This window comes from Magnolia sinica, chromosome 9 (genome assembly GCF_029962835.1).
Source record: "Magnolia sinica isolate HGM2019 chromosome 9, MsV1, whole genome shotgun sequence".
NCBI lineage: Eukaryota > Viridiplantae > Streptophyta > Magnoliopsida > Magnoliales > Magnoliaceae > Magnolia > Magnolia sinica.
Genome location: NC_080581.1, coordinates 28064679 through 28085469, shown reverse-complemented (window position 1 = coordinate 28085469; position 20791 = coordinate 28064679). Strand labels below are relative to the sequence as shown.

The 20791-nt window shown below is 39.8% G+C and overlaps 1 non-coding gene across 1 annotated transcript; it reads right to left on the bottom strand.

The window, feature by feature from the left end:
* Positions 1-20347: 20347 nt before the first annotated feature.
* Positions 20348-20454, bottom strand: LOC131257285 (small nucleolar RNA R71). The gene has a single exon (XR_009177293.1). It is a non-coding gene; the product is annotated as a small nucleolar RNA R71 (small nucleolar RNA).
* Positions 20455-20791: the final 337 nt, after the last annotated feature.

The window sequence follows — 20791 nt, the reverse complement described above, 5'->3', positions numbered from 1 at the left end:
CCCCCACCACCAAGGCCACCTCAGCAGTAGCATCGACACCAACCTCCGAGGCTGCAGTAGCAGAGGTAGCAGTTTCGACCGCCTCAGCGACAGCAGTAACAGCAACACGCTCAAAGGGGACAGACACCTCCCCAACCGGCTCAGGCTAAGTTCTACGCGGCTCAGCAGGATTTGCAGTCATCTGGAGGGGTCGTTAAGGGTATACTTTTAGTCTTTACATGTATTGCACGTGTGTTGTTTGATTTAGTGCATCGCATTTTTTTGTGGCCGAGAGTTTCTATTCATCGATTGGTTTACCTTTTGAGTCTGCTCGTAAGGGTTTGTCAGTATCGACTCCCTTGGGGAAGACTGCAGTGTTAAGCCGATTTTACTCATCTTGTCCCGTTCTGGTTGGGGATATCTTTTGCCAGCCAATCTGTTTGCATTGCTGATGTCCGAGTTCGGTGTCATCTTGGGCATGGATTGGCTTGCCGAGTACCACGCCATATTAGAATGCTCCGTGAGGACAGTCTGAAAAGGCCAAGCTATATGTCCTAGAGGGGGGGGGGGGGGTGAATAGGACTATGCCAAATTTAAAAAGATAATAGTGGAATTAAACAAGAAGATAGCCAAGTAAAGGAAAGATAACAATCCATAATACCGAATGTAAAGTAACCTCAAATTCTAGTTGTTCTAAGGATAACCTTTCACCGTAGAAACCAAGGGTTTATGGCAGGACAACCTTACCAGAACAATTAGAGAATAAAAAACTAATACTGAAGAGGAATAGAAAAGAAATAGCAAGAATTGAAATCTACGCTATTACAACATTCTCCACAATGCTTGAAATGTAAATATTACAACATTCACATTCACACATACATCCCACAATTTTGAATCATAAAAGATAGGAAAAATAAATTACACATCCACAAAATACAAAGAGTTATATTGGTTCTCCTGTGTGTACACCAACTATTAAACAACAGCCACACAGCTACTCCACTCCTAATATCCTCACACAGTGGATATTAGCGTTCACTATGAAAATAGGTTTTTCTCAGGTTCACCTAAAACCCTAACAATTGTGTCTTTCAAGTGGGCTTACACAATTCAAAAACCCCCACACTCTGAGTTTTGTCTCTCCTCATATAACCAAAATAATGAGATTTTTCTAGCTTAATCTCAAAAGAAACCAAAATAGAAGATTTACACAAATGTAAAATACCTAGATTTCTCCTTTCGTTGCAGCCCGGAAGAACCAAGTCGGAGTCGAAGTTCGAATATAAAAGTTCAATGTCCACACTCACTTTGCATTGGTTCTAGGTTCTAATTGATTTTAAATTAAACCAGTTGGGCTAGCTCTATTTGATTTTGATACCAAGAAGTGGAATATCACAATTCCTCTTTCAAATCAGATTGGAATGCAGAAACAAAATCAAATATAAAAAGCTAACAAAAGAGAATATTAAATATGCACAATGTAGCTTAAAAAGAACACAAACTTATCTCTTAGAGTGATGCCTTGATTTTACTTGAATTGGATGAAAAACTTTGAGATTTGTATTTATTTATAGTTGCGAAAATCGCACTTAGGACTAGTCTTGTGGACACTACGACTAGTCGAAGGTCGAACAAATTTTTGAATTTTTGAGTGCGATCAAATAAAACCGTTTCACGACTGGTCATAGGCTATTCACAACCGGTCGTGACACCTCCACGACTGGTTGTAATCATCCTACGACTGGTCGTGAGGCACTAGATTTAGTTGCTATAGTTTGAGTCGTAGCTGATGGACTGGTCGTGAATGAGTCATGCATTGTTCACACGACCGGTTGAGTAGACTCCAGGACTGGTCTTGGCTTACCAAAAAATTTTAAAAAATTATAGCAAACTTAGGACTGGTCCTGGAATTTCTTGGACTGGTCGAGCCAGTGTTAGGACTAGTCGAACTAGGTTCAGGACTAGTCTTAGAACAGTTCAAATACACATAAAGTGATTCAATTTGAATTATGTATATAAAATGACCTACCGTAAGGTCAATTTAAGGTCAATCATACCTTGAAAGTAATGTATGAACATTGAGACTTCATTTCTTCAGATGATCGTTGACCTTCGAAGATTATGAAGCCTGAGATCTTGACACTTGATGTACCTTGAACTTGAGATGTTCTAAAGCTTGGATTTGAGTTATACTACATCTTGAGTTGTACTTTATCTTGAGTCTTGAACTTTATCTCGAGTCTTGAACAAGAACTTGTCTTTTGATATAACTCTTTATAAACTCTGAACTTTGAAGCTTACAGGAGTGGACAAAGTACTTAACCTTGTATTTCTTGAAGTAGATCTTCGTTCTTGACTTGAAGCATTGTATTTATAGTGGTGATGCATTGTCTTGAACATATATACCAATGAGCTACATAAGACATATGTACCACAAAATTTGAGGTTTTAGCACCACAAAATTTGACAATCAAAGGAGCATAAACCATATCACTTACAATCTCCCCCTTTGTCGAATTTATGACAAAACACACTCAATAATAATAAGAGAAGCATCTCAATAAAGAATTATGTACCAGTTATAAAAGAAAAACTAGTTACAATCTGGTTTAAAGAATTATGCACCAGTTATCATTAACTAGCACACATCATCATGAACTAGGCAAAACACCTCCTCACTTACTCCCCTTGAGTAGCACACATATATCCAAAAAAAAAAAAATGCTACTACTGCTATTATAACAAAATATTCTCACCCTTTTTTTCATAATATGACAAAGGAAGTAACAAAGATATGGAAGAGGATAAATTAACAAGAGAGTAATAAAGGAGTTAACTAGTCAAGTCAAGATATGAAAGATATATAAGCAAATTCAAAGTTCACATATCATTAACCAACTTAAACAACAGTCAGTTTCACAAACTGAAGTAAAATCAAAGTTCACATACAAACAAAAGTAAAGTAGTATAAAAGTTATTATAGACCAAAGGAGAAAACACTTAATCTGATCTTGAAGAAGGAGCAGGTATGGTAGGATCAATTTGATAAAGGCCATTGTTTAAGTGCCTAAGATACTTACGCATATATTTAAATTGTAAATCATGGGCAACATTCATGTTCTTTACCTTCTCCTTAAGTGCACGTAAACGCGCATCAAAATCGGACGGTTCATAGTCAGGATCATTTCTAGAGTCTGATTCAATTTCATAAAAAATGTCATCCATATTTATATCATCAAGAGGAAGATCACCACCTTCTTCTTCATTCACAGCTGCCGCTCCACCATCACCAATATCCACTTGGCCCTCAGCCAACCGCAACTTCATTTTGTGTATATTTGAGTTGTTGAAAATGAGGTGATGAATATGAGCCTCTCTAATAGGCATAGCAATAAGCATATGAGTAGCTAATACAGTCATAAGATAGACAAATGGAATATCACCGTGTCCTGGATGGAAATGAAACAGAATGATGAAATGACATATTAAAGAAGGCAGACAGACATTTGCACTATTGATGATGAAATGCAAAATACGGACCATAAAGGAAGTCAGTTCTATTTTGTTACCAGAACGTGGATACAGATTGGAAATAAAGATGCGATGCAAAACCCTGTATCTGAGTAACAAGTATTTGGAGGCGAGCGTATTCCCATTCTGACTCCATTGTGCATCCATGTTACATAAAGCTCTAGTAAGGATGCATTTTTCTGATTCTAAGGGTTTCTCAACAAGAGAACTAGGTGGAATACCGTCATCATTGGCCGGTATGTCCATTAGGCTAGAAATTAGGTGTCGATCAACTTGAAACGGGCCTTCTCTAGTAGCAATTGAAAAAGTTAAATTCTGAAAAGAAAACTCAGAAATGCACGCAAACATGGCCTGCACAATAGACTGGTATGTCGACCCACCCCAACGTACAATGTTATCCCATCCTATAGCTTGGAGAAGTGGAAGGAGACTGAAAGGAGCAATGTTTTTAAGATCAATAGCTCTTTCCACAATAACATTGCGCAAACGTAAATCCCGCACATAGGAGGGATCATCTTCGGGTGATCGAAGGTGGCGCCTTGCTATTGGAGTAGAACGAGATGAGGAAGGACCTCGAGTATTTTTCTTTCTACCTCAAGTATCCATTTGCAAGAAGAAACTCAAAGAAACAAGAAGATGCAAAAAGAATAGAGTGAGGTTTTTTATATCAGATTATGGAGGAAAAACTCTAAAAATTTTCTAGGAATCATGAAATGAATTACTTCAAATAGGAAAAGAAAGTGATTTGCATGTGAATCTATAAAAAAAACTTGAAATAATGCACTAACCTTGAGGAATCAAATAGTTGTGTATGACTAGTCGTACCACGGCTCGTTGGAGAGGAAATAGGAAATGAGGAAGAAGAGTTTTGCCCCAAATTAAAAAGGTCCAGTGCGCTACACGACTGGTCGTGGGCCGTCCTCGACTGGTCGTGCAAAAATAAAAACATGCATTTTTCATATAATTCTGAAATTTAAAATTATAATTTAATAAATATATAAACTATAATTCAAAAATGCATGAATATTCAATTTAAATTACACATACTAAGATTAAATTTTAATTTATTAAACCAGCTTTTGTCAAGCGGTTTAGTGAAAATATCAACAAGTTGAGTCTCGGTAAAAATTTAGTCCAATGAAATTATTTTTTCTTCCACTAATTCACAAATATAATGAAACCTAATGTTAATGTGCTTAGTATATGAATGCTGGATTGAGTTTTTAGAAATATTTATTACACTAGAATTATCACAATATAAGACCATAGAATCCTGTGCAATTCCGTAATCGCTTAACATTCTATTCATCCATACAAGTTGAGTACATGCATTTCCAGCTGTGATGTATTCATCGTCAGCAGTTGAAAGCGATATGGAACTTTATTTCTTACTAAACCAAGAAACTAAACAATTTCCAATATAGAAATAACCACCACTGGTTGATTTCCTATCATCGATATTACCAGCCCAATCAGCATCTGTGTACCCAACTAATTGAACACTAGTATCATGTGGATACCAGAGACCCAAATTTGCAGTACTTGCAACATATCTAATAATCCGCTTAACAGTAGTTAGTTGTGACTCTTTAGGTTCAAATTGATATCTTGCGCAAATTCCAATACTAAAAGCAATATCAGGTCTACTTGTAGTTAAATAAAGTAAAGTGTCAATCATACTACGATATAATTTAGGATCCACACTTTTACCTGTAGAGTCCTTTGAGAGTCTTAAAGTTGTACTCATAGGAGTATCAAATTTTTTTCCATTCTCAAATTTGAACTTTTTAATTAAGTTCAAAGCATATTATTTATGGATCTACCTATACTAACATGACTGTTGAGTTTGCAGATTGAATGAAATCTAAGTTCAAAATGAGCATGGTTGGGGAATTGAATTAAGTTCAACATAGATCTGCACCATTAAGAGATGATCGTTATGTTTCTTAACAACACTTCCCATTTGAAAATTATGACTTGGTAGAAACTTAGTCAATTTTTCATTCCATGCCCTAGGAGGTTGTTTCAAACCGTAAAGAGCCTTTTTAAGGCGATAAACATGATCAGTATTCTTAGGGTCTTCAAAACCCATTGGTTATTCAACATACACTTTTTCATGTAGATCACCATTTAAGAAGGAACTCTTTACATCCATTTGATAAATTTTAAATTTTCTAAAGTAAGCAATGGATATAAATAGTCTGATTGATTCAAGACGAGCTACTGGGGCAAAGGTTTTATCGTAATCAATTCCTTCGATTTAAGTGTACCATTGTACAACCAGTTTAGCCTTGTTTTGAATTATATTACCAAGTTCAATTGACTTATTTTCGAAAATCCAGTTAGTACCGATAATATGTTTATCTTTAGGTCTAAGAACAAGGTACCAGACATCATTTCTAACAAATTGATTAAGCTCATCTTGCATCGCAACAATCCATTTTTCGTCAGTAAGAGCTTCTTTTACATTAGCCAATTTTATCTGGGATGTAAAGTACACGTAATTACATATATCTTCTAATTGTTTACGAGTGTGGACACCAGTGAGAGGGTTTTCAAGAATCTGAGTGGTTGGATGATCTTTAACAATCCTTAGTTCAGACTTAGTTTGATTTGATGAAGTATCTGGTTTGTCAATTAAAAGAACTTCATCATTATCTGAACTTGAGACAGGTGTATTCAAGTGATCATCGATGATCACATTAATGGACTCTTGAATAACACCGGTCCTCTTGTTCAGTACTCAATATGCTTGACCGTTTAAAGAATACCCTAAAAAGATCCCTTCATCACTTTTAGTGTCAAACTTACCCAAATGTTTACGGTCACGTAAAATATAACACTTGCTGCCAAAAAATCCAAAGTATTTAACAGTAGGCTTCTTATTGAACCACATTTTATAAGCCATCTTATTATTAGACTTAGTAGTATAGACTCGGTTGATTATGTAGCAGGCAATATTCAAGGATTCAGCCTAAAGATTTTTAGGGAGTTTCATACTATTTAATATTACATTAGCCATTTCTTAAAGCACTCTATTTTTTCTTTCAACAATTCCATTTTGTTATGGTGTTTTGGGTGCAGAGAATTCATGTGATATTCCCTGATCGCTACAGAATTTCTAAAAACTGCTATTCTCAAATTCTGATCCATGACCACTACAGATCTTACGGTCTTGAGAACCTTTTTCCGTTTGGATCTGTTTGAGAATCTTTTTTACTTCATCAAGGGTTTCTGATTTATCCCTTAAGAAGGCTACCTAAGTGAATCTAGTATAGTCATCCACGATTACCAGAATATATATATTTTTTGCCACCTCGACTCTCCGTCCTGGTAGTATTATAAGATCCATATGAAGAAGCTCGAGTGGTCTTGTTGTAGCATTGGAGTTTACCTTTTTGTAAGTGTTCCTAGTTTTCTTGCCAATCTAGCATTCGCCACATATTTTGTCTACTTTCTGTAATTTAGGTAGACTTCTTATTAGTTCTCTTTTGCTTAATCTATATAAATTACAATAGTATACATGTCCAAGGCGTTTATGCCATAACTCGGTCTCATTAGTATGAACCATATAACACGATTGACTAGATGAGATAGAATCACTAACAATATAGCAGTTTTCAGAAGTTCTACGACCAGTTAATATTACTGAACCCTTTTTATTTAGAATTTCACAACCTTGGTTAGAAAATTTTACTCTATGATTGTTATCGCATATTTGAGATATGCTTAACAGATTGTGTTTTAACCCTTCAACGTATAAAACATTCTTAAACAAAGGGTGGTTATAGAGTTAAACCATACCTTGGCCAATAATCGTGCAGTTGCTACCATCACCAAATGTGACTGAACCATCAGCCATGTCTTTGACATCGGTGAATAGACCTTTATCACCAGTCATATGTCTTGAGCATCTACTATCTAGGTACCAGTTTGAATGACTTGTAGCTTTAAAAGTCATGTGGGCAACCAAGCAAGTAACCTTAGGAACCCATTTCATAACTGTTTTGAGTTTAAGAGTATAGTTGGTCTTCTTATATTTGTTGTAAGAATGACCTACTAAGTTAGATTTTTAGAGCTCCTTGAGTAAATCAACTATTTTTTCAGCTAAAGGGTTTCGGTTCTGATTTTTATAGTTGATATAGTTGCTTTTAGGTTTTTGAAAAGTTTTAGAATTTTTAAAAAACTTTTGATTTGTACTTTTCCCTTTTGAGGTTGAAGTTTCCCCTTTCACAAACTTAGGAGGAGTATTCTTCTATTTAGGAGGAATATTTTTATCGTAGCCCAACCCAGATCGGTCGCCACATTTTCTTGATCCAGATAAAAGTTTCTCTAACTTTTGATCACCTTAGGCATATCTCCATGTATCCTTTAAACTCAAAAAAGAAGAGACTTCAAGTTTAAGTTTTTCATTTTCGAATTTAAGATTTTCAATCAGGGAGGTTTTGAATTCTAAATCGCAGTTAGTCTTTTTAAAATAATCTGAAATGTGGGATTTTTCTAAAACAAGAGAATCAAAATTTTTGTTAAGCTTTGAAAATTTTTCTTTTTGAAGTTTAAATTTGACAGCGATTTTACAACTTTCCTTGTATAGGGCATTGTAAGCATCTTGAAGATCTTCTTTATTTTCGTGATCACTATTCAGATTTTCTTCACTAGTTAAATCATCATTATCTGAAAAAGTGAACTTGGCTAGAGTCATAAGAGCTTTAACTTCACTGCCCGACTTGGTTTCAGAATCTTCTGATTCAGAAGAGGCTTCAGATTCAGAGGATTCATACCAAGTAGCCAACATACTCTTCCTTTTGGGTTTGTCCTTTTTAAGACATTTGTTTGTCAAATGCCCATATTCTTGGCAGTTGTAACATTGACTGTCTTTTAATGATTTCTAAGTTTTAGACTTAGATCTTTTCTTATCATTTGATTTTTGAAAATCAACCCTCTTTTTACTTTTGAAAATTTTGTAAAAATTTTTAGCTAAAAGAGCCATATCATCTTCAGAATTCTCTAAATCTAAATTTTCTTGAGAAATACATTTTGAAGATTTAAGAGCGATAGATTTACCTTTAGGAGCTTTAAAATTTAGCTCATAGGTTTATAGAGACCCAACTAATTCTTCTACCCTCATATTGTCTGTACCATGAAGTTCCTGAATTGCAGTTACCCTAGAATTAAACCGTTCAGGAAGCGAGCATAGTATTTTTGCACATACTTTACTTTTAGGGATTTTATCACCAAGACCCCACATAGAGTTCACAATGTCATTTAATCTAGTGTAGAAGTCCATAAACATTTCATTTTCTTTTATATGTACTTTCTCAAATTTAGTTGTGAGGATTTGGACTTTAGATTTCTTAACAATTGATGTCCCCTCGTGTGTCATTTCTAATATATCCCAAGCTTGCTTTGTAGAATCACAGGATATAATTCTTTTGAATTCATCCGGTGATAGTGCGCAAGTGATTACATTTAGTGCTTTTGCATTTGCACTACTCTTACTTTTTTGAAGTGTGGTCTAAGAAAAATAAGGTGTTACTCTCATTGATTTTGATCCATCGATACCAGTTACTTCAGTGGTAGAAGGGGTCTATTCAATCACTGAGGCTTGCCACACGCTCTCATCCATCGATTTTAGGAAAATCCTCATTCTGGCTTTCCAATAGGCATAATTGGTGCCATCAAATGGTGGAGGCCTAGTGACTGAAAGGCTATCAAAATTTGACATCTTATAAATAGCTTAGATCAATTAGCTCAGGAAATAAATTCAAAAATAAAACAATTAATACGAGCTATTAGCCTCTGATACCACTTGAAAGGCTAAGCTATATGTCCACAATGCTTAAAATGTAAATATTACAACATTCACATTCACACATACATCCCACAATTTTGAATCATAAAACATAGGAAAAATAAATCACACATCCACAAAGCACAAAAACAAATCGCCTGTATGTACACCAACTGTTAAACAACAGCCACATAGTTACTCTACTCCTAATATCCTCATATAGTGGATATTAGCGTTCACTATGAAAATAGGTTTTTCTTAGGTTCACTTAAAACCCTCACAATTGTGTCTTTCAAGTGGGCTTACACAATTCAAAAACCCCCACACTCTGAGTTTTTTGTCTCTCCTCAGATAACCAAAAAAATGAGATTTTTCTGGCTTAATCTTAAAAGAAACCAAAATAGAAGATTTACACAAATGTAAAATACATGGATTTCTCCTTTCGTTGCAGCCCGGAAGAACCAAGTCAGAGTTGAAGTTCAAATATAAAAGTTCAATGTCCACACTCACTTTGCATTGGTCTAGGTTCTAATTGATTTTAAATTAAACCATTTAAGCTAGCTCTATTTGATTTTGATTCCAAGAAGTGGAATATCACAATTCCTCTTTCAAATCAGATTGGAATGCAGAAACAAAATCAAATATAAAAAGCTAATAAAAGAAAATATTAAATATGCACAATGTAGCTTAAAAAGAACACAAACTTATCTCTTAGAGTGATCCCTTGATTTTACTTGAATTGGATGAAAAACTCTAAGATTCGTGCTCTATTTACAGTTGCAGAAATTACACCTACGACTGGTCCTGTGGACACTACGATTGGTCGAAGGTCGAACAGATTTTTAATTTTTGAGCGCGATCAACCAGTCGTAGGCTGTTCACGACCGATCGTGACACCTCCACGACTGGTCGTGACCATCCCACGACTGGTCGTGAGGCACCAAATTTAGTCATTGTAGTTTGAGTCGTAGCTGCTAGACTGGCCGTGAACGAGTTGTGCACTGTTCACATGACCGGTCGAGTAGACTCTAGGACTGGTCATGGCTTGCCAAAAAATTTTAAAAAATTACAACAAACTTAGGACTAGTCCTGGAATTTCTTGGACTGGTCGAGCCAGTGCTAGGACTAGTCAAACAGGATTCAGGACTAGTCTTAGAACAGTCCAAATACATATAAAATGATTCAATTTGAATTATGTATATAAAATGACCTACCCTAAGGTTAATCTAAGGTCAATCATACCTTAAAAGTAATGTATGAACATTGAGACTTCATTTCTTCAGATGATGGTTGACCTTCGAAGATTATAAAGCTTGAGATCTCGACACTTAATGTAGCTTGAACTTGAGATCTTTTAAAGCTTAGATTTGAGTTATACTACATCTTTAGTTGTACTTTATCTTAAGTCTTGAACTTTATCTTGAGTCTTGAACAAGAACTTTCCTTTTGATGTAGCTCTTTATAAACTCTGAACTTTGAAGCTTGCAGGAGTGGATAAAGACTTGACCTTGCATTTCTTGAAGTAGATCTCCATTCTTAACTTAAAGCATTGTCTTTATAGAGGTGATGCATTGTCTTGAACATATATACCAATGAGCTACACAAGACATAGGTTGAGGTTTTGGCACCATAAAATTTGACAATCAAAGGAGCATGAAACCATAATACTTACACAGTCACATTATGTATACTCGGCTTGCCGCAGTTCCAGTTCATTGCCGAACCCAGAGGAGTGCTGTTGTTTGTATGATGTCATGTGCCATAGAGAACCCCATAGCTATGAGCATTGACCAGTTGCCTGTGGTTTGTAATTTTCCCGATGTGTTCCAGGAGATTATAGGATTATCGCCCGGTACCATGCCTATTTCGAAGGCCTCGTATTGTATGACACCGTTGGAGTTGCAGAAAATACAAAAGTAATTAGATGAGTTGTGCGAGTTGGGCTTTATCCGTTCGAGCAGTTCACCGTGGGGAGCGTTGGTACTCTTCGTGAAGAAGAAGGATGGCTCGTTGAGGCTCTGCGTGGACTCCCGCAAGCTCAACAAAGTCACGATCAAGAACAGGTACCCGCTCCCAAGGATTGATGATTTGTTTGATCAGCTATAGGGTGCATAGTTCTTTTCGAAGATCGACCTGCATTCCAGTTATCATCAGATTTAGGTCTGAGAGGAAGACATTCTGAAGACGGCTTTCAGGACACGCAACAGTCATTTTGAGTTCCAGGTCATGTCCTTCGGACTGACTAATGCGCCTGCAGTATTCATGTAGTTGATGAACGAGGTCTTCCACCCATATCTCGATTAGTTTTTTATGGTGTTTATCAATGACATCCTGATTTATTCAAGGACCCGTGAGGAGCATGTTCAGCATCTAGAGGTTACCTTGCAGACCCTCCGCGCACACCAGCTCTATGCGAAGCTGGAGAAGTGCGAGTTCTGACAGGAGGAGGTGAAGTTCCTCGGTCAGGTGGTGATAAAGGAGGGCATCGCAGTGGACCCCTCGAAGATTAAGGTAGTGCGTCAGTAGAACTAGCTCACATGCGCATCCGAGATCCAAAGTTTTCTTAGTTTGGTGGGCTACTACTGGTGTTTCATTTAGGGCTTCTCTCGTATTGTAGCCCCACTGACCAGGTTGACTCAGAAGGGCGTAAAGTTTATTTGGAGCGATGCCTATGAATGAGCATTTACGGAGTTGAAGGACCGCCTCACGTCCACTCCTGTCCTCACTCTTCCCTTTGGGAGTGATTGATTTATTGTATTTATCGATGCCTCACATATTGGTTTGGGTGTTGTCCTGATGCAGCATGGGAGACCAGTGGCTTTCGCGTCTCGCTAGCTCAAGGTCCATGAGCAGAACTACCCCATGCATGATTTGGAGTTGACAGCAGTTGTCTTCACACTGAAGGTGTGGAGGCACTATCTATATGAGGTTAGGTTCGAGCTCTTCTCTGACCATAAGAGCTTGAAGTACCTCTTCTCGCAATCCAAGTTGAACATAAGGCAGAGGTGCTAGATGGAGCTTCTAAAGGACTATGATTTTGATCTTCAGTACCACTCGGGCAAGGCGAACGTGGTGGCAGATGCCCTCAGCCGTCAGTCATGAGGCCTGGTGGCACATATGATGGTCTGGGAGTGGAAGATGCTCGAGGATATAGCAGAGTATGACTTTGAGTTTGGTCTACAGTCTTCTATCGTTTAGCTATCGAGCCTGTCGATTCAAGCCTCTCTTGTTGCTAGGGTGATCGAGGCTCAGCAGACAGATGAGTCATTATAGGATTACCGAGCAGAAGCAGCATCTGAGAGTCAGACAGGTTGGTAGATTGGTTCTGACGGTGGACTTCACTTCAGAGGCCGATTATGTGTCCTAGATATTCCTAAGTTGTACAAAGATCTTATGATCGAGGCACATCGATCGTAATTTTTTATCCACCTTGGCTTGACGAAGATGTACCGTGACATGAGACGACAGTATTTTTGGGTAGGGATGAAGCGCTAGATCACCAGTTTTGTGGCCGAGTGTGAAACATACCAGCGTGTCAAGGCCGATCATCAAAGACCCCTTGGTTTATTGCAACCGTTAAGTGTCCTGATGTGGAAGTGGAAGCACGTGTCGACAGATTTTATTATGGGCTTACCAAGGACTTAGCGAGGTCATGACGCCATCAAGGTTGTTGTGGATTGTCTGACGAAGTCGGCACATTTCCTTACGATGCGTGCGATTTGGTCTATGGACCGGCTTGCGAAGTTATTTATCGAGGAGATTGTAAGATTGCATGGCATTCCAGTCTCAATCATTTTTAACCGAGACCTGAAGTTAGCATCTCAGTTTTAGGGGACCTTTCAGAGAGTGATGGGGACTGATTTGTAGCTCAGCATCTCGTACCATCCGCAGACTGATGGCCAGACCGAGAGGGTTAACTAGATCCTTGAAGATATTCTTCGGGCCTGCGCGAGTGATTTCAGGGGTAGATGGGATGAGCATCTACGATTAGTTGAGTTCGCATACAACAACAGCTATTAGGCGACCATCAGCATGACTCCTTTTGAGGCACTATTTGATAGACTATGCAGATCACCGAGTTGTTGGACCAAGGTTGGAGAGAGTCGTCTCCTAGGTCCCGATCTTGTGCTACAGACGTCAGAGGCTATTGATATCATCAAGCAGAGGATAAGCACAGCTCAGAGCCAGTAGAAGAGTTTTGTTGATTACCGGCGTCGTCCCTTAGAGTTTGATGTAGGGGACCATGTGTATCTCAAGTTCTCACCCATGAAGGGTGTAGTTCAATTTAGAGGGAAGGGCAAGCTTGCCCCGAGGTTCATAGGACTTTTTAAGATCACTAGGCTCATTAGCGCCGTGGCCTATCGGCTTGCTTTGCCATCTTAGTTGCCTGGCATCCCAACATTTTTCATGTCTCTATAGTGAGGAAGTGTGGGTCAGACATCGTTCTTGTTATTGATTGGCAGCTATTAAAGTTTCGTGAGGACACTTCCTATATTGAGCAGCCAGTTTGTAACCTTGATCGAAAGGAGCAGGTCCTCCGGACCAAGGTCATTCCGTTGGTGAAGGTTCAGTGGGGTCATCATTCTATTGAGAAGGCTTCTTAGGAGCGTGAGGCCGAGATTCGAGAGCGTTATCCCCATCTCTTTGATGATTAATTATGTGTTGTATTTTGTATGTTGTATCTAATTTTATATGATGATGTTATGTTTCTTATTCCCTATGAGTTATGTCTAGTTGCGATGATTGTGTAAATTTGAAGGATGAAATTTCTATTAGGTGGGGAGAGTTGTAAGACCCATATCTTAGTCCGTACCAATCCATAAGTTTCCACGATCCTCCTTGTCGAATTTCGGCAACCCTCGACTTGTATCTAACATTTGCGCTCTATCCTAAGCTGAGTCCTGCAAACCAGAGTTGACTCAACCCCAGACTTGTACCTTAGTGATCACACCGTCACCGCGATTCCGATGCCGCGTCTCGCACGCCGAGGCGATACCCGGGCCAGGAGATGTGGGCCCGCGTTCAGTTCGGGAAAAACATTACGTGTTGCATAACCCAAGAGAATCTCTACCCAATGTCACATCCATCAATCAATCAATCCCATCAAAAGTCAAGTACATGTCAAGTACACCATCACCTCACACCCATCCCCAAGCAGCCCTATAAGTCAAAAAGTTCTTACACACCCCATATCCTTCTTACACCATCTACCCCTAAAGTTAAAAAGTTCTTACACACCCATCACTCACCACATCCATCACTCCGTCACCCATCCCTCTCTCTCTCTCTCTCTCTCTCTCTCTACAACCCCCTCTCTCTCATTCTCAAACCATTTTTCCAAGCAACCCAAAAGATCACATGTCCAAGCTCTTTCAACCTCCAAGAGAGCTTTGTGTGTGGCCCACTTCCTACCCTCTCATCTTCCATCTCAACCATCAAAATTCCATCTCTTCCGTTGGGATCAAAGTTAAGGTGCAAAGGAAGCCAAGGGAGTAAGAAGAAGTGGACGGTGGGTGATCTTGGACCCACATTTTTAGTCTTTTTTGTATTTGTCTTTTATGGTCTAAGGGCCCACATATGTGGGACCCACTTGATGTATGCTTGTATGCAAGAGGGGCCCATAGTGGCGGGGCCCCTCCTCATCGCTGATCTCTCTCCTCTCTCTCTCTCTCTCTCCTCTCCCTCTTTCTCTCTTTCTATGATTATGGCCCACCATGAAGTATATACTTTATCCATGCCATTCACCGTCACGGGACCCATCCGATGGATGATTTAGATCTACACCGTCCAGCCCGTTACCGGGCCTGGACGGAAGGAAAGGCACAAATATTAGATTGATCCAATCAAGTGGGCCACGTCCATGTGGGACCCACCATGATGCCATGTTATATCCAAGTCGTCCAGCATCCTTGGATGCTGGACATGGTAGCTGTGAAGTGTGGACTGACGTAGGGTGTGGTAGCAGTGAAGTGTGGACTGACGGTGGGTGTATTATCAGTGAAGTGTGTGTTGACAGTGGGGTCCATGGGACCCATCCACATCCTCCATCCCCTTCAATGGGCCACACCATAGTGTATGTGTTTTATCCAAACCGTCCACCACCCCTGGACAGTGGGACCTACGTCCGTGTGGGGCCCTCCTTGATACATTCATCCACACCCAGATCCATAGCCCAAGAGGTAGACTAGGTGAAAGATACCTCGGTTCAATGCTGAGGTCTTGGCATTGATTCCCTTGTATGGGTGGCTAACTGTGAAGTGTGGACTGACAGTGGGGTCCATGGGACCCACCCAAGTTGTCCATCCATTTAGGTGGGCCACACCACAATGTATGTGTTATCAAAACCGTCCACCATCTATAGACGGTGGAACCCATGTCTGTGTGGGGCCCTCCTTAATGTATGTAACTGTTCAGGCCGTCCAAGGGCCTGGAAGTTACATTGATATAATATATATATGTTATATTGTATATTATATATTATATATTGTATATTATATATATATTATATATTATATATTTTATATATACGTGAGGGTGTGCCCTACGTGGGACCCACCTCTGCCTATTTTAAGACTGCACGCTACACGTGCAGCAGCTACCTAGCTGCTCTATTTAATGTCAGTATGGTCTGTGGGACCTGTTGCACGTGTGGATCAAATCCACACCGTCTAGCTATGTAGACCTCATCACTAGTTGCTGCACGGATAGCAGCAAGTTCCGTGTGTCCCACCTGTTCCATCCACGCTATCTATTTATGGGACCCACCATGATACATGTGTTGTATCCAAACTGTCCAACCATATGTGAGATCATTTTTGGAATGGGGTAAATGGGTGAGATCCAAAGTTTAAGTGGACCCCGCCATTTGCAATAATAATGGGGTACAGTGACATCCACCATTTAAAACTTTTTAGGAGTCACAGTGGTTCCCACCCAAGCTGATATTTAGTTTTCACTTCATCTATCTCTATGCTAACTTATGAATAGGTTGGGTCTCAAAATACATAAGGGTGGGCCCAATTTGCATTTGGCCCATTGGGTGGCCAATTTGATATACATGAAGCCTATTCGACTCGGCCCATTTTGGTGGGCCCATTTGAATTGACCCATTTGATTCGGCCCATTTTGGTCAGCCCATTCGAATCGGCCTATTTGAATTGGCCCATTTGACTCGGCCCATTTGATTCGGCCCATTTTGGTCAGCCCATTTGATTCGGCCCATTTGATCAACACATTTGAATCGGCCCATTTGAATCGGCCCATTTGATTGGCCCATTTGAATCAGCCCATTGGAATCGGCCCATTTGATTCGGCCCATTTGGTTAGCTCATTTGAATCAGCCCATTCGATCAACCCGATAAGACGTATATGAGGCCCATGTGTGGGGCCCAATGTGATGCATGTGTGGTCGTTACATTGTGTATAAATTCCTTATGTAGGCCACTCCTTGGGAGCAATGTTGGTTGGATGTCCACATTAATGGGCAATGATGGTTAGATGTCCTTATTGTGACCTTCCCTTGAGCCTTACTAGGCCCATTCTCTTCATGGGTTAATGTTGAGGGTCAAATATTGCGTATTAGACCCAGTTATTGCATAGATTTACAATCATTGATACCGTTTAATAGCCTGATTTAATCATGTTTGTGATGCAGAGTGTATTTACAAGCATGAACTGAAAAAGGGTGCTTAAACCATGGATTTGACGCTCTGATGACACCTAAGGCAAGGGACGGATTCCAGGAGACCCCAGATCAACAGAATTACACATCAGGGACCCAAGAAAATCGAGGAATTGAAGCTTAAGTGGCCTGAAAAGCATCCAGAATGCAAGATCACCGGGTTCCCACCATCCGTTCAGTTCGAAACTCCATACGTGGCCTGAGGACCATAAATGAACCGTACATGTAAATTTTCATCCATTGGATCGCTGTGGAAGTGGCTCAACGGACAGATCAGCCCACAAATTATCTATCTGGGGCCCGCCTGATAGCTGGATATACTTCATTTTTGGTTTCAACCCCTTAAATGAGATAGAGAAGTGGATGGATGGAGCGGATTTGGCATGAACATCATGATGGGCCCCACCTTAGGTTGCATGTGTACACATTACATGGGTGTGTGACGCGCACCGGACCATGAAATCGGTCAGCGCGCTCGCTGACCGATCCCTTCTACAAAACAGGTTCTCTCACCTGCGAACGCAAAACAGAGCCTGCGGAAGTGTCTTGTGGGCCACCATCATGATGCGACGGTCCGATCTGGACCGTCCATTGGAATCCCACGGGTCCACTAGCCAAAACCTAGGTGACCTTTTGGCCCCATGCAGATGCAAACACGAAGATCGATGCACAACATAGGATGAACGGTGAATTGAGTGAGTACAATGGGCCACACAAGAACCTACGAAAACTACTCCTCCCCGACTGATTTTTCACAAGGATTTCAATGGACGGTGGGGATTTCTCAACCGATTTCGATCAGGGCCTCCACCAACATCCCAGCGCAAGAAGCACCGAGCTCTGTTGAGCGCAACCGGTATTTTCGGGCCGTTCCGTGATCAAGAGGAGGATCGGATTCTCTATCTGGACCGTCCAAATTCTGTCCATGGTGGATCTGATTAGAACCAAGACGACTGAACGTCTTGGATCAAGTTTTGTTGCAGAAAATTCCGTTACAAACGGAGGTCTTTTGCTTTGCTGCGTAACAGAGAGTCAGTTTTCTAAACTGACTCTTCTCCAGCCAGATACGCCAGGGGGGAAGATTCTGCGGAAGGTCGGGTTTTCGCACGCCAACCTCAGCTATAAGAGGTCAGTTGCTGCTGCACGTCGAAGAGGGGGGGGGTCGGTTTTGGTTTTGAAGGAGAGAGAGGAGCTCGGTTTAGGAGGGAGTTGCTGCGGCTGCACGTGAGGGAAGAAAAACAGAGGTCGGCTGAAGGTGGGCTCGTCTTTAGCTGAGGCAGCGTGTGAGGGACGGTGGGATCAACAGGGTTTGGCTTTGAAGGAAGGAAGGAAAGGAAGAAAAAAGAAGAAACAGAGAAGGACGTACGGCTGGCTTGGGTTTGGGCTGGCACGTGAGCTAAGCCTGGTTTTTCTCTTCTTTTCCTTTATATTTCCTTTATTTTTTTTAATGATCAGCCCATCCATGTGTGGCTAACCCTCTTAGCTAGGGCTAAGAGGTGAAGCCTGTAGCGAGATGGGAGACACTATCTCATGCGTTTAATTTGGATTTCTGAACTAAGTTTAAGTTGATTATTCAAGGAATATTTTTCTTAGTCTTTCATGGTCTGTTGTGACTGAAATTACAATGGGTTTGCAATGGCTTTGAATATTTCTTCCCCTTTTTAAGTTTATGAAGTCAGGAAGCCCTGTTGTTCATCATTGTTCCATGGGCATGGTAGGATGACAGTACCCTTCCTGATCTTCATACATTGTTGGTTGGTTGGTAATTAGTTTAATTTTGTTGTTTACCTTGTCTCCTGGGCATGGTTTGATGATGGAATCCATTCTAATTCATATACCTTTCATCTCTTGAAAACCAGATCAAATAAGTTCAGTTTGAATTCCATAACCATTGATGTAGGCATAAGATCTCCCTGATCTCTACAAGTGGATCCTCTGAATCCCTAGTTTCCTTCCTCTGAATTTCTTAAAGTTTTAGATAATTATTCTACAATTATTCCTTAAATTTCTATTTGGTTAGATCCTATCTTAGTCTAGTTCTAGTTTTACCTAGTTTCAGATAACGTACAGATATCAGTCCCTGTGGATTCGACCTCGGTCTTACTGAGTTTATTACTACATCACAACCCTGCACTTGGGGTGTGAACAAGTTTTTGGCGCCGTTGCCGGGGACTGACGGTTACGATTCTCTGAAATTAATTAGTTTTAGAATTAGGTTAGGATTAGGATTTCACTAACTTTAGGCTAAAAGTTTTTACTTTATTTTATTCTTAGAAACTAACTTTTTTCCATATTTTGTAGGATCCTGACATAAGTCCATAAATTGGTAATTCCTTCATAATCTCTTCACTTTTTCTACCTTTTAGAATTAGGGTTTGAATTTTATAAATTTTCTAATTCTAGAATCTAATTTGTTTCCTAATTTATTTTTAGAATTTTTGTTTAGAAACTAACCTTCCTATTTTGTAGGCCTTTAAGATATAAATTTCTAATTCGGTAAACTCCTTCCCTACTTTCTATTTTTCAGTTCTCTTTTAGTAATTTACTTTTTAGTTTAGGACTTTCTTAATTTATTTTAGAAGTTTCCACTTCCTTTTAGAAATCAGTTTACTGTTATCTTTCTTTTAAAAGATTGTTTTTCTCCTTTTTAGAATCTAACTTATTTTGTTTTTATTTTTGCAGGTCCTTAACTTAGGGGCATCAATTTGGTAATATCTTTCCAACTCTCTCTCTCTTTCTTTTTAGATTTTCTTTTCCTTTCTTAGGATTAGACTTTAAATTTGATTGAGGGCTGCAAGTGTTTCATGCCCAAGTGGGCCCGTGACGACACTCGACGTCTCTTGACTGAAGGAGGATTGGTTGAGGGGTTGACTATCCATCGCAGGACTAGACACCGCTCGAAATCCCCTGAGTTAACTGAGGTTATGGCTGAAGACCAACCTTCTCCACTTCCACCTAGGGTGGAGGATACCCAAGATGAGAATGAGGTGCAACAGGCACCCCCGCCTCGTACTTTACGAGATTATCTACAATCGGCGGGAGTGAGTATGCCCTCATGCATGATTTTTCCTGAAAATACAGGACAAATGGACATCAAGCCAGGAGTTATCCAACTCCTTGCCAAATTCCATGGACTTGAATCTGAAAGTCCATATTTACATTTGAAAGAGTTCGATGAGATAATAGCTACATTATGTTTTCCTAATGTATCTGAGGATACAATTAGGTTGAAACTCTTTCCTTTTTCCTTAAAAGAGAAAGCTAAGACGTGGTTACATTCACTGCGTCCTAGATCCATTGGCACATGGAACGACATGCAGAGGGAATTCATAAAAAAATTCTTCCCACATCATAAAACAATTACCCTCAGAAAAGCGATCATGAACTTTGCCCAAAAGGAAGATGAAACATTCTTCCAATGTTGGGAAAGGTTCAAAGATTTGGTCAGTTCATGCCCACAACACGGATTTGAAACGTGGCGCATTACAAATTTTTTCTACGATGGACTGGCATCTTCCATGCGCCAAATGGTCGAGACAATGTGTAATGGAGAGTTCATCAACAAAGATGTTGACGAGGTATGGGATTACCTCGATAGTCTCGCTGAAAAAACACAATCATGGGACTATTACCCACTGGCGAACACCACGTCTAGGCCGACTCAATTAAAGGAGAATGGTGGATTATATCTCTTGAAAGAAGAGGATGATCTCAAGTGTAAAGTGACTACGCTCATAAGGAAAGTTGAGGCCATGGAAGGAAAGAAGGATAAGGTCAATGAAGTTGTTTGCGGCATCTGTGATTGT